The sequence below is a fragment of the Struthio camelus genome, chromosome 7, assembly GCF_040807025.1.
Source record: "Struthio camelus isolate bStrCam1 chromosome 7, bStrCam1.hap1, whole genome shotgun sequence".
In the NCBI taxonomy this organism is placed as follows: domain Eukaryota; kingdom Metazoa; phylum Chordata; class Aves; order Struthioniformes; family Struthionidae; genus Struthio; species Struthio camelus.
Window position 1 is genome coordinate 19,492,363 of NC_090948.1, and position 15,361 is coordinate 19,507,723.

At 40.9% G+C, this 15,361-nt stretch overlaps 1 protein-coding gene across 5 annotated transcripts in view; it reads left to right on the plus strand.

The window, feature by feature from the left end:
• Window positions 1-26: 26 nt before the first annotated feature.
• Window positions 27-15,361, plus strand: part of LGI1 (leucine rich glioma inactivated 1) — a 32,554-nt gene continuing 17,219 nt past the window's right edge. For 3 of the 5 annotated variants that reach the window (XM_068950060.1, XM_068950057.1, XM_068950059.1), the window contains exon 1: window positions 27-195. The gene's annotated coding sequence lies outside the window, so the exon portion shown is untranslated. The remainder of the gene's footprint in view (window positions 196-15,361) is intronic. The other 2 variants (XM_068950058.1, XM_068950061.1) reach the window with 2 other exon arrangements.

Consider the following 15,361-nt stretch of genomic DNA (forward strand, 5'->3'; position numbering starts at 1 on the left):
GGCGGGGAGCCCGGCAGCGGGCGGGGGAGGGCGAGGCGGCCGCGCCGCGCCGCGTCGCGCCGCGCCAGGAGGGGAAGGGAAGGGAAGGGAGGGGAGGGGAAAAGTCTTTCACGATGCTCAGGTGGCGCGGGGAGTCTCCCTGCCCGGCGGCCCGGCGTGAGGCCCCGCTTGCGGCCGGTCTCCGCCTCAGGGAAGGTAGGATGCCGCAGGGCGGATGGCCAGGGAGGGAGGCCCTGGCGGGGCCGGGCGGCGGTGGGGGACGCGCCGGAGACGGCGCCTCCTCGCCCCTCGCGGAGGGCCGGGGCTGGGGAGGTGGGGGTGAGTCGGGGGCCGCGGAGGAGGCCGCTCCCCGCGGCGGGGTGTCTGCCCGCGGGGGCGGGACGCGGGGGCGGGGGGGGGGGGGAGCAGCCGCCGGAGGTGCCCTGGGCGCGGGGCGGCGCGGAGCGCGGCCGCTCGGTCTGCGCGCTGCCCCCCGTCGCCGCCGAGCGACCTGGCGTCGCGGCCGCGTTGCCGCCCTGGCCGCCGCTCTCGTGCGGTCGGTTGTTAGGCCGGTCCTGTACGCGTTGTAGTGGTTTCCCCTCTCCTCAATTACGCCTTCCTTGGAAGAAAGGAGGACTGGCAGTCCGGTCCGCGGAGCAGCGGCCGTTGGGGGATAGCTCGGGAGCCTGGGGCTCACAGCAGGGAAAAGAGCTCTCTACGCTGCCTGCTCGCGGGTTAGCTGGGGGACGTATCCAGGCCTCCGCGCTCAGACATCAGATACCGCGGGCGCCTGTCAAAGGGGCGCTGCCGTTTCCCTTCAGATACTAGGACGCGCAATACCTGAACCGGCATTTTGACTGCTGAGGTCAAAAATGCCTAATCCATCATACATATTTTTCTTCTGGAATGTATCAGAGTTTCTAAACGTTTAGTGAATTTGCAGCGTTCGAAACCGAAGACACGCTTAATGCGGGAAACGTTCAGAAGTGGAGTGCTATTACTGTCTTTGTTATTAAAGATAAATTCGAAGTCGTAGCTGGTTGCTATTGTGTGGTAAGGCTATCGCACACCTTAGCGGACAGTCTACCGCCTTCTCTTGGCTACTGGATTTTAGCTTTAAGAACAAAAGTATTTTTTTCTCCTGACCTAGTAACTGTGTCCCTCGCTCTGTTTTTATAACTCTGAAGGGATTGAAGGGTGATGGCCGAATTCCTTTCCGTGGACAGGAGTTGAGTTCCCGTATCCTTATTTGAGTGTATACAGTGTTCTGTTGAAGTCCCCCTGAATGTGGCCCGTTTCCTCTAAAGGAAGCTCTGTGTTGCAAAAATGGAATTATCCTAATTAATAATTTAAATATCTCAAAATAAATAATGTATACACACAAAGCCATAATAGCAGGCATCTTTTTGTTATTCCTCTCTTACGAAAATGGCAGACTGTTTTAGTATGAATGAATCCTGATGTGATTCTGGAAACTGGGCCAACATATCATTGATTATGCACTTTGAAGGAAAGTGGGAAAAGGTAGAGAGAAGATTTACAGTTCTGGAATCTCTCCTCATTGTGCTGTGGCCACAAAAGCCTGCATTTAGAAAAAATAAACTTTCCAGGACTGAGGAAAATTCAGCAGTGAGTCCAACTTTAGCAGCTGTTGTAGATGCTTGAGTTATTTTATAATAACTTTTTTCCTAAGAATGATAGCTAGATAACTTCATTTTGCTATGTCACGCTTTTCTATTGTCTGCCTGTGCTGCTTGAAAATATCCCAAGCCTGACTGCTTTTTATGTAAAGGTTACTGTATGCTACTGAACATGCTACAGCTGTCTACATGGATTAGAAATGGCCACCTAAGTAAACTGGAAGTTGAAACTGGACCTATCCTTAGCCCTTAGTATATGAATTACAACTTGATCCTATGAGAACATGTCCATAGTTTAATCTAGCATCAGTATGCTCTGACATGAGAAAGGGCAGTTATCTCATCTGGGTCTCACATGGCTGAAAAGTTGGGGAAAAAGGAAGGGGGGGGTGAGCATCACTCCTTTGGGGGAGGTGGGGGCTCTATGGATTTGAGTTGGATCGCAATGACTGTGTAACCAAACCTTATGGGTACGTTTTTCCACTACAGGTAAGCCAATCTGTGGGTTCACTGCTGCTGAAAAGGGTGCGCCTTCTCTTTAGTTGGCACAAATACTCATCTGACCGTTTCTGGCTAGCTGGAGCATTCATTTTTCTGCTGTTCTAGCTCCTTCAACTATCCTGCTGCTGTATCTGATGAGTACCAGTGCTGGTGCCAAAGAAGGTTAAGAAGGGAGGGATGGGACAGGAGGGAAGGGAAGGTGGGAAACGGGGTTCCTCTTTCAGCAGCAGCTCTCCATTAGATCAGCTTAGCAGTAATGTGAAACTATGTTATTAAATTACAGTAGCCTGAAATTTCATGGCCCACAAAGGAGACTTACCGTCATTGTAGTTTTCCCTTTACTCCTGCCCTAAATCTAAAAATGGGCCAACTTTAAGAGCCAGTGCATCCAGAAGGCCTGAGTCGGACGTAATTTTAAAACCTTCAAGAAGTAAATGTTTTCTCTTTGCTTAAGTTTTCAAATCATTGGCGCATTCTTTATACAACTTTAATCATCCCATTTTCTAATGACTAAGTATAGCAATTGCAGAGAAAGTTGTGGAAAGAAGAAATAGAAATTACTGCAAAGCGGGGATATTCTTACTGTTGATAACACAAGGTAAAGCCCATGATTCTGAAATACTCCCAAGAGTTCATCAGCTTCTCTCTTTATTTTCACAGTCTTTTTTCTTCCAGTCTGCTGTAGAAATCACAAACCGTATTACGCAGACCACTGCGATAGATTCAGTAGGCAACTAGACAAAAGGTGCCAGTTTTATTTGATTGAATTTGCCGCTTCTTAGTCATTCAAATTCATTAAATCGGTGGCAAATGTGCTGACATCAAGCGATTTTTGTATGCGTATTGACTCCTGTCGTTTGAGGTGGAGAGACAAGGGTGCATTTTAAAAATCTGTGATGGGCCTTAACTGTGTTCAGGACAGATGTCCGACCTTTCTTATCATTTAGGAGAAATGGTATATATTACTTAGGCAAACTATTCAATTTATGCCCCTTACTTTTATAAAGGGCACTTTTATCAATGCTTATGTACCAAAAGAAGGTATTAAATCATAGAGTTGCAGAGTTCAAAAGACCATACCTGACATACTTATTGAGCTGTTCCTAAAAGCTTCCAGTATAGGAGATTCCACAGCATAAATGCCTTAATCTATTACCCTTTTAGGTATATAGGTTTTTTTCCCTAATATCTAAGATAAGTCTGTATTGCTCCTTAAGACCATTTCTTAATGCCCTAAGCTGATGCAGAAGACCAGATCAATCATCCTTTTTATAACAAATCTTTAAATATTGGAAGACATATGCCCAAAGTCTTCTCTTTTTGAGGCTAAAGGAATCAAAGTACTTCAATCTTTCCATATACATTATATTTTTGAGAACTCTTTTTCTTGCTCTCCTTCAGACTCTTCAGTTTCTCTTTATATTTTTTAAGATACACTAGACACAGCTGTTTATTCTTCCCAGCTAAATACTGATGAGGACTAATTACCTCAGCCTTCCTGCAGGACATTATTTCCTCCTCAGATCTGCTGGTAAAGTTGTTTAATTCAGTAGCCTCTGATTTATTTGGTTAAAATTAGTTTGGTTAGCTGGTTAAAAAGTTAGGTCTTTGTTATTCCCATTGATTTGTAATGAAGCAGATCAGGCCAGGAGAGGTCGTTACCACTGGTGTGGAGAATGAGAGCGAGATGGTCAATGCCAACTATAGCCATTACGAGAGCTGTTTGCGGAGTACATGTACATTCAAATGAGTACATTCAAATGTGATTATGAGCAAGTAATACGGCATCATCAGAAGCCTTAGTAAAATTGAGATTTATCATGTCTAATCTTTCCTCTTTCTCCATTAAGCCATTTTTTGTTGAAAAATGAGGAAACTAGACTCTAACATTATTTGATTTTTGGCACCTTCCTGTATCCTACATGTCTAATGTGTGGGTTGCCAAATCACCTATTTTCAAATCTTCAGAGGACTAACAGTCTCCTGTGGTCTGTCATTTTCCTGATTTTTTTCATCTCCCCCTGTTTCAAGTGCACGAATAAATAGTAGAAAAGCAAGTAGAATAAAAAAATGTAAGTTCACATAAGCCAGTAAAATGATCCTTAGTAAGTGTAGTTCTTTGAGATGTGCCTGTGCACAGCTTTAGGGATGAATCATGCCTGCCAACAAGCCCTGAGCAAGGTAAATCCTCAGGTGAGCCGGGTAACTCAGAAGTGTCGGACTTCCTGAGAGTCAGGGAAATCAGTGGGGCTGTGTGCAGAAGTGATGGCTCGTGCTCACCCCTTCCCATGAATAAACCCCCACAAGCTGGTTATTAAAGAGTAGTGTAATTCTCTAATGGTCTAGAGATTATGCAAAGAGAGCAGGCTATCGAAATGCATATTTACTTTGTCTCTCAAATTCAAGAAACGTGATGTTCCATGCTTTGCCATGTAAAGGATATCAAACTTGGAGTTCAACTAGCCACTAGATGTCAATGTTGCTGTACTAAAAGGCAAATGCAGTCTTATTTGTTTGGCTGATAAAGTAATTTACTCAATAAAAGCACTCCTGGATTTGTAATTTTTTCCTGTATAGTGTGTTACAAAAAATATCCTAGACAAATCCCCGCTGTGTCCATTATTTCAAGAACAGCTGTGCTATTTTATGCTATTTTGGAGTTGCGTTTAACCATGCCAGTATGTAACTATTGCTAGAAAAGTGCCTTTGAAAAAAGTGGCATCTGATTGTTTGTAGGTTTTGTCCCTTGTCGCAGAATCCCACATCCTATCCTTGCATAAGTGACCACAATAATTTTTATTACTTTTTATTTGTTAGTAGGATAAAATAGTGATAATAACATGACATCTAATCCTATTACAAGAGTATTGAATTTCCTAAATTCCAATTTTCCTCTCAGTTATTCCTGGGTAACACCATTGGAGATCATTGTCAAATACACCAGGTAGGGACAGATTTTTAGAAAACTAATCCTTCCAAGATGATAAACAATCTGGAAAACTTGGTTCGTGTGAAAATCTGGCCCCAGTTCTGTGTAACTGAAGGCAGAGCTGCAAGATGATGGAATTTTAGAAGGCTACGTGAAGTAGAATTTGACCCACAGACCTTCATTATTCCAATGTACTCCCGTACTTTCAGGGTGAAAAATCACTGCAAGCCTTCACAATTACTTATGGGCTAATGCACTTTCAGACTTCTGTCGGAAGGCAGTGGTTCCATTGGCCAGCTACAGAGCGCTTTCCTTTGGTGTTACAGACCACAGTTTGGGGACTACTTTTGTGAACAGTGATGCGAAGCGTAAGAGGAGGATTGTATACGTTTCAAATTCCAGAATAAGCTTGTACTTGGGACCAATTATTAAAAATTGAGCTGAAATTGTCAGTTGATCTGAAAATCTTCAAGAAGCAAAATATGAGGAACCTGCACTGTCATTCTTAGCTGGTCAGTTTGATAAAGAGAGTTCCAGTTCAGGCCCCATTCTTAAAAAATACGGCCTAAACTGATTTAATCTATTAGCTCCATTTACTTTCATGCAGCTAAGACTTCTCAACTTCAAGCACAATTCACAAATTTTGTTTGTTGTATTTGTTGTTATTGCTGGCAGAATAGCAACCTTAATCTTCATTTTCTTGGACTGTATTAGTTGAAAACATGCTCAGCATCTTTTTTGACGGTAGCATCACTTACCCTGTTAATATGCTAATGAATCACATACATATGAAGAAACATGACCGTCTTGATTCCTAACATTTAATTGTGTTGTCTTGACTGTGAATAGAGAGTTAGGTAAGAATGTTATAATATCTTGAAAACCAGATTGTTTCATTCATTCATTCAGTGGCACTTGAATGCAGTGGCACTCCTAGCAATAACCTTGATCCTAACATTTCTGTGAACTTTCCAGAACCAAGAAAAATCATTAAAATAAACTAGGCCACAAGCCCTTGTTAATATTTATATGCTAAATAGTGCCAATATGACCCTATAAGGACTAATTAATTCAGCTACGGAAATAATAAAGCAGTCTTTCATCAAAAATAATTATTGGAAGTAACCTACCATATTATCTCCACAGTATTTTTTGGCAAAAAAGTAAAGAATTCTACCAAATAAATCTTCTAAAGGTAAATGGTGTAGAGTCCTGTCTGTTGTCCTTTAATTGCCATGGCCTCTGCCACATTTGTTGTGTGGCAGGTGACTTTAGTCTCCAGAGCTTGCAATCTGGCAGCTGCGCTTGGAACAAAACCCACTGAAAGATTACACGCGCATGAAGGCATGCATAAACAAGTGTAATGGTTTTAAGCTATCAAGAATTTAATTAAAAAGTAATTACTGATGTGCACAAAATACTTTTTCTTTGTTTTATCGGTCTGCATTGAAAGCAGTGGAATACAGAAAGTGGCCTCTCCAGAGTGTTCCAGTTTTCATTTGAGGAGATTTTAGAAGTGCATTATGCTTAAAATCTACAAAGTATGAAAATTTTCCTAAGAAAGCAAAGAATGCTTAATCCTAGTTTTATGTCTAGATCTGTTACGGTGGAAATGGCTGATGGCATTCACATACATAAATCCAAGAGAAGAGGAAATCTGCTTTTCCAGGTAGATATCAGAGCTGTTATGTAATAGGGGAAAAATGAAAAAACATAATGAGCAGAGAAGCAAGGAAAACGTGGTGAGGTGGGAATATATGAAAAAACAAGGATTACAACTGTAGTATTTGTTCTCTTTAAATTATATTGTATCCTGCTAGGTTTGTTTTGTGAAAGTAAAACAAGTATGTTACGGCCCACTGCAAGTTTAAATCATAGTAAAAAATATATCCATTCCCTTGTCTCTTGGTACCTATGCAATTTTGTGTGTAATGTCTGCTGTGTATGTATTTATTAATGATTCGCTTACAATGAAAACTGAGGGAAGGCAGAAATCATTTACTGTTGAATGTATGGAATCTAAAGACTTCTCTATATATAAAAAGGTGAGTGACCAGTGACTCAGTAGTGAGTATGTTCTCAGCAGTAGCAAGTCAATATATATGCCATTTATTTCTTAAGCACTATTAGTGCACCTAGTGCTAAAGGAAAACTGGAAAAGGTATGGTGCCTCAGAGTCTGCAGTCTAAGACAGAGCATTATAGAGGAATAAGGTCTCATTCCTGCATGTACATTTGTTCCAGAAAACCCCTATGCTTTCAGCTTAACCAAAAGTTGAGGTCTTACTCCAGGAATCGAGGCCAGTTCTGCAGCCTGTATCATGCAGCTAGTCAGGCACGTTCATCGTAGCGTTTTCCACTGGTTGTCTTAAAGTTAAGAAATTATTAAAATATTTTGTAGCAGAGATCATGTGCAATATACTGTGGGATAGTCAAGTGCTTGGAATCACACAGGTATGTTTTTTGAAAGAAAGGTATAATAAGGCATAATGAGTATAATCAGGCATAATGACCACAGAATCAGCCATTATTCCACCTTATGGCTTCACTCTGATTGCTTGCAAAAGTAATAGTAAAAAAAATACTAAAAATTTAAACAGTAAGGTAGTATAGTAGCAGTGTGTTTAGGCTGGTAGTACCTGGGTTGAAGTTATCAGTAGCTGACCATCCACTGGAAACTGAAGGACTCGGGGACATGAAGAGGCTGCTCAGTGCGGGGAAGTGGAATGAATCAGTAAACATTCCTTTTTTCACTTTTTTACAAACACACTTACACAGTACTGCTGTGAGACCTCATTTAATAATACTGGTAGCCGTTAGGCTAGAACTGATCTTACGTGAGTAAGAGTGTACTACTGATTGCCAGATTTCGGAAATAATAGGGATTGTATTTCAAATTAAATACAGTTTTGTGTTCTTTAGTGACAAAAATCACTCAGACATAAAATACTGGGATATTGTCTACCTTTCTATTGAAAGTATTTCTAGGATACTATTCATTCTGTGGCACCTAAGTGGAAAGGGAAGGATAGCTATGCTAAACAGGAATAATTAGTCTAACTTAACTGAAAAAATCAAATTGCATTCCTTATAGGCAGGAATAGAGAATTGCACAAGATCCACGACTCTAAGAGTAAAAATTATAGACTCACAAAATTGCTGAGGAAAGTGTCTAGTAAGTAAAAAGAAATATTCAGGCTTGTACCTTCGGGGAGATTCTGCTACTTGCTGAAACCACATTCAATTTGCAAGCAGTATATTAAAATGTTAAGTTATATATCTAGAAGACTGCCTCTCTTGAGTGGAAATAGAAGATAATCACATGAAGGATAGGGTCAGGCCTTTAAGTGGGATTTAAGTGAAACACCATTTCCTTTAGCATATAATGGAATTTTCTCTCAAATCTACATGACACTGTCCTCAGATACACAGTTCTTAAAAGTTGCAGCGTATTATTTAAAGTTGTATTACCATCAGTTTTAATACATTTTAATAATCTTGTTTTAGTCAATCCATGCTACTCTTTCCATGTGCAATTAACTTTTTTGAACCTCAGCCTTAACAGACTCGGTATTCAGCACATTTCTATAATATGAGTCTGTTTACAAAAGGAAAATACTCTTTGGCCACCTCATTTAACTCTGGTGTGGGCATAATACATCCACAGGTTTTAAAAGCTAGGAGAATTTGGATCTGGAGAGAAAATATTAAATCAGTTCCTAATACGGGACTCCTGAAGCATGCATGCTCCAGGATGAAGGAGAAATGAATTTCTCCTTACATAATCTTCATACAAACAATTTTCTATTAAGCTTCCACTTTTCATTGTAATTTTCTAAAATCAGCTAATTTTGGAGAAAGTTAAAGTAACTGAGTAAGTTTAAGATAGTCAGTATACAGAAATGAACCTGATATTTGGGAACTAATGTGTACTGTGGAATGAAAGTCCTTTCAGTTTTTCTGTTTTGTCGTGTTTCTAGTAGCAGTTACTTTAATGACCTATATTTTGCCATCCATTCTTTGTCGCAACTTACCCTTCAACTCATGTATTGTCCCATGATATTCAAGATCAGATTGTCCTTACTTGGAAGGAAGTCTTATTCAGACACTCTTATCTCCATTAATTTAATCTTCATGGTCCTGAAAGGATGCAACCTGTGATATTCTCCTAATGCACAAAAGTAATTTCTAAAAGCTGGCAAATATTTTAAGATGCTTCTAACTACACAGTGTAAAAATAACTATGTTTTAAAGACAGTCTTCAAATTTTTCATATGCTTAAGGCTGACAAAATAAAATCTTTCCTGTAATTCCAGAACCTTTTTGGCAGACAAATTTTGAAAACTTAGGTTTGATAACCTTAAAAATCAAATGATACTTATCTGTAGCACGCTTTGCTGTTTTAGGCAGTATATGAGTTGGAAAGTTATATGTAAGCAGATATTCATTCACATTATCCATTACTTTGTAGATGAGGAGGTAACTTCCAAAATTACCATTAGCTTTGTCAGCATTGTCAGAGGACACACGGCCAGAAGTCCAAACCCACTGATTGTAATGCAATTTATAGATGTAGTTCCATTGCTGTCTTGTAGGTAATCGAACACGCAATGAATTATCCTTTCAGCTATATGGCAAGAACAACTGTCGGAAGCATTTTCATATTCTCCTGCTTTGAGCCATCAATGCCTCCAGAAAAATATGCCCTTAGAATAAAATGTTAAACTGTTTTCACAGCTAAAAAGAAGCTAGTGGGCTACTAACGTATGAAGGTATTGTGGTACAAAAGGTTGAAACTTAGGGCCACATCCGTAATTTTTATTTCAGGTCTGCAGTTCAGTGCAGTCTTAGAGCAACATAAATACCCCAGCCTTGGAGCCTGAGCATCCTTCAGAAAGGGCACCACAGCCCAGGTGGCACATAATACTACAGCTGCCCCTGAGTCACATCCGTCTGGATCCCTGTCCTCCACAAAGAGGGATTTAGCTGTCTTCCTAACATCACCCGTTCTGAATCTATAGCAACCTTCCTGCACTATGTGAAGTTATTTTTAGCATCAGGGCAGCCTTGAAAAACAGCAGGTAAAGCATGAGAGGAATGAATAAGTGGTTGTGGTGCTAGCCTGTGAATGGAGGCTATATACATAACATCTCTCTCTCTTTCTAAAAATATATATAAGCTATATATATATAAAAAGGGAGGTCTGCCTCCCTGAAGGGGAAGCAGAAACATACAGTGAGCATTATTACTACTTCTGTCTTGAGCAGTTATCTGTCTTTCAAATCGTTCTGTTTAGGAAGATAAATTGTTAATGCAGTCAGGTATCTTTGATCCAGTCTTTATTTACAAAGAATGTATAGTGCTCGTTTCCCTGACTGAAGAGCAAGTCAAATAGCAGGAGACTATTTGCAGCTCCAATAAGTTCCCTGTAGCGGCTTTTCTCAGGACCTCACTTCCAATGCCTGTCCAGGCGCTCTGTGATGTTTCTACTGCTGTTTCTGTGAATTCCCACTTCTGTTTTTTTCGTCCTTCTTTCTTTCATATGTTCATCCCTTTGCTTCAAAAAATGCTTAGGAAAAAGCCACATATGCCTTTGTTTAATCAGGAGTATGTGCCATTGGTTTAGCTGGGGAGCTGTATTGCTTCATAAAAGAGCTTATTACTTCTTACTGATGTATTATATTGAGACTGGGAATTAGGCTCTCCAGTTTAATGAGTCTTTGCCTAAATCACAAGGGCAGCAACAGTGGAAACTTATGGATGTGTAATAGCAAAAAAAAAAGTCCTCTGTATGGAATTTGAATTATTGTCTTAGGAAAGCAATACATAGGAAGTAGTGTAAGTCCAAAATCTGGAAGTCTTAAATATTATCATACTCAAGATAGGAAAATCCTCTAGCTTCTGAGCAATCATAACTAAAACATGTATCCCTCTGCTGCTACAGAGCTGAAAACTGCATTCAACATTATAGCCAGTGCTTAGATAGGATGTTCTGTTGGTTTTGGCCCCCCACTGCAGAGGGAGAGAGCCAGACAGCCAAAGGAGCAAATCCTTTCCTAAAGTGAGTAAATAGCATGTTGGCACATAAGCTAGGAGAGATGTGATAGACTTCTTCAGCTCTCTGAAGTCTCCTCTACAGGGAGTGGTTTTGTAAGGAAGAGGGACAGTGGACTTCGTCTCGATGCTGTATCGTGTTTTACGGAGAATCTGTGTTGGGCTTTGTACAGTGAGAGTGTGTCCACCCCTTGGGCAGGGTGGGGTGTCTGGCAAATCTAATCTTTGCTAGGGGTAAAAGGGATTAACTTTTAAGGAAATAAGCCATTTCTCCAAATTTCTTAAAGTGCCGAGAACAATAAAAACTGCAATAAAATACATTTGTGGAGCTGTCAGCGACGACCCCTTAAAATCTTTCAGCCCTGGTCCAAATTCCAGTTTTCTAAAGCATTCTGATTAGCAATCATGAAACAATAATATGTGTTTGATGAGCCACATCCTTGTCAGTGTGTAATTTATTATGTCAGTGGCACTCCAACAAGGCTTTTACTTGAACTATTTGAGTGAATTCAGTGGGGCTAAGATTTCTTTCACTGTGAATTATTCAGGACTTAGTCAGAAACCTTTTGTTTTTAATGACTGAAGGTTCTCTCCTCAGAAGCCTGTTATCTCTGTCATGTAACAAATATTTTTCCTGTTTACATTTAAATAAATAATATTTAAGTTACTTTGTCTGCAAAATGATACAGAAGATTAAATACAAGTGTATAAAGGCTGGAATAATGTTGCAGGGACCCAATGACATGAAAAAAATACAGAAGGTCAAGGTAAAATAGCACAGGTCAAGGAAAGGATTTTATAACATGCCATCTGTTTTTAATTAGCATCTTGGCAGACTGGAGGGGCTCAAACATTTTTCCATGAAGAAATGTATTATAGACTTTTCTTGATGCCAATTAAATGACATTTAGCTACAATGGCAGCTCTAGCTTGCTCTGAGTCTGTGGAGAGCGTTTGATCATGCTAGAGAATTTGGGACTTCTTGTTTGAGATACGAGGTTCTTATTGGACTGCATTTTCTATTACTCTGTATTTTCACTGGAGGCATGGAAGATACCTCCTATAAACAACTACTAAATTCACGAATAGTTAGCAGAAGGGCTGGCAGAGTGAAGGTTATAATTACCAAGTGTCTGTTAGTATAAACCTCTTGATTGACCTCTAGCTAGAGGATAACTTAAACAAGACTATCCAAATACTAAAGCATTTTATGAAGTTCGTATTTAGTCCCACTTGGTCTTGACTGTAATAGGTGTCACCAGTTCTGTGGTATGGTTCATTTAAATGTTTGTGAACATTTTCCATGCATGATGCTATTGTACAGGGAATTTTATGTTTGCAAAAATGAGGCACAGTTCTGCAGACACCTCTCAGCAGTCAACACCAGTCTAGTAGCTCCAGTACCCCATCACTTATTTCCACCCTAAGCCTGGGAACAGTTGTAGATGAAAAATAATCTATAGAGGAGACACTGTGGAATTCCAGCCTGAGTAAGTTAATAGTGCTTCTTGTTTCATTGGAAAACCAATACATTGTCCAGAGTCATGCCAGATTGGATGCGGTTTCTAGGAGCTTATCAAACTTCCTAGCAGATCTGGCCTTTTTTCAAGTATCAAACTGTGACACTGGCAGTTACTGGCTAGCTATTTCATCCTGGATTTAAAGGTGCCTCTTATGGTAGGACGACTGAGGTGGGAGTGCACCTTTGTCCTGAGGTTGCAACCAGTGACTCAGAGTCTAGTTGACCAGGTTGGAGCTACTCCGCTCGCATAGCTAACTACTTTCCAAAGGGAAAGCTTTCCCTTTCTTCCCCTCCGGCCCAGCTGGGTTTTCCATCTCTCCCTCCCGAACATCACCACTGGACACCAACTGGAGCCAGTTCACCCTTCAAAAAACTGTTCCCAGTAATTGTGGTTCAAGGAGTTTTCTGCCAGTTTAGCTCCCGGAGCTTGTTCCCCAGACTGGGGAGGTGAGCTGCAGTGTTTGTGCAAGGGAAGTAGCAAGAGCCTGCAGCCCCTTGGCTGATGCTTTCTGCATGAGCTAACTGTGAGATTAGCTTTGAAGGTGCAGTTCCTCATGACACTGAATCTTTTTCAGGTTGCTGCCAAAAGGGGTGGTCCAAAATCCCTCTTCCTTGTCCATCAGGTCTGGTGATCGTGTCACTGCAAGGTGACCCAATTCAGCTTGCTGATCTGTAAGCAGGACACTAACCTGCTTACAAAAATATTAGTATTGCATCACATTAGGAAGACGCAGCCAGCTCACAGTGCCACTAAGAAATTACTTGATTGGAATATAAGCAAGAGGTAGGAAATGGAACTGCTCATTTCGGTGATAGCTTGTACTTGGAGCTGATTAGGTGTGACATGAAAGCGCTCCTCAAGCGTGTGGCTCCCTATACATTTTCTTTGACAGCAAAGCCAAAGTCCTTGCCCTCTCCTGTCCCCAGTTGCTCATTCTGGCTCTTATCAATTCCTGTTTTGTTTTGGAAGGATTTGGATTTGTTTGAGGGTTTTTTTTTTTGTTGTTGTTCTTTTACCATTTCACTGATCCAGTTTAGAGATTAGCATTAGACACAGGATCAGCAATAGTGATCTGTGAAACAGAAGCAGAACCAGGAGGCCGTGGAAGAGTGAGCAAAAGAGGAGCGTTCCCATTAACAAAAGTGTAACACAGGACAGCACTCCCAATATCACCGTGTCATTTTTATTTGCCTTTCCTGAATAGACTTGAAAAACATTTTCTTTGAAAGTCATGAGACCATTGCCAGACACCATGAAGTAACGCGGCTTCATACATCCTTGAATGGTGCTCTTGTTTTGCTCTTGAGCTTGTGTGTTTGCTGTTTGCTATTTTCATTTTTCCCCCTATCTCCATTGTCAGCATTTTTAAGGCAAAACACAGACAATAGAAGTGGGGTCGGAATCATTTGTTTAGGTCTGGGGAAAGGTAGTTAGCCTTTGTCACAGAGCTTATGAGCCTTCTAAAAACCTGAGAAAGCAACTGGTCACACTGTGCTGGGAAATGGAAGTCATGAGCTAGGGAAAAGTTGAGGAATCCCAGCTCTAGGATTTATATAGGAATCCAGCTACATACTGAGGCTCAAGAACAGAAAACCTCAACCGAAACTGGAAGTGGAGGGAGGAAAACATAACAGGATCAAGGGGATTTGTGGGGTCTTTCTCATACTGAAGGGCTAATCCAGGAGTAATTGAGATCATGTCTGACCTGAAGGATGGTTACTGGATTTTTCTGTTTGATAGTATGTTCTGTTCTTTTTCTTTACTTACATAAAACAAAGCTATTGCTATGGCAATGTATAGCAGGCTGTGGCCTGGCCTGGAAGACGGTCAGACCAGCATGAACAATCATCCAGCAGAATATTTAAACATACATAACACTAGCAGTATTGTCAATATCAGCTATTCACAGATGGTGGATTATATCCTTTAAAATTTGTGGCATTGGTTTAAAAATCATATGGTGTCAAAAGACAATACATTTTGGATACTTTGTATCTAGCTTCTTAGCCTTTGCCGCTCTCTTTTACCCAGGAGGTTGGACTACGTGGCCTCCCTGGTCCCTTCCAACCTGAATGACGCTGTGAGCTTTTAAGAAATCACAGGGGTAGAAATCCTGTACACTTATCTGTATTCTGCATCACCTTATAATTTGGGCCATGACGGCTAAGACCTGATTCTCTTTAGCATTAGTTGTATACTGATGTAACTCCATGGTGAACTGTGAACTGGCTACTTTATGCAAGGGAGAGGAGGCCACCCTCAGAGTTTTTCTTTCCTTTAAAGTTGGCAGCAATTACAGTAGCAGTTTTCTCAGCCTTTTGACACAGAGATTGGCCTGATTGTTCTGCATTTAATGAAACTCTCGTGGCATAATAAAGAAGGATGCCTGTAATACAGAACTCTGTGGACAGGACAAGGCAAAGTAGGTTAGAAGACCTGTCCAAATAAAAAGTTCTAGGCATCTCTGTAATAATTCTCAACCTATTCTGTTCTATGAGCTGTTGTAAAGGCATTTCAAGCTTTATTGTGTTTAACCTGCAGAAGGCCTCTTCCTGGCAATGGATGGTGGTGCCAGATCCACCAGGAAGCGTAGTCTTTTCAGAACTATTTAGAATTCAAGACTTAGTTTTGTTTACTGAAAGTGCAGCCTTCGTCTCAGCCGCTTTACACTTGCCATTTGCTGCAGAGTTTGTTAAAAGGGTGGCACTTTGAGAGTGAAAACTCAGGGTCATGAGA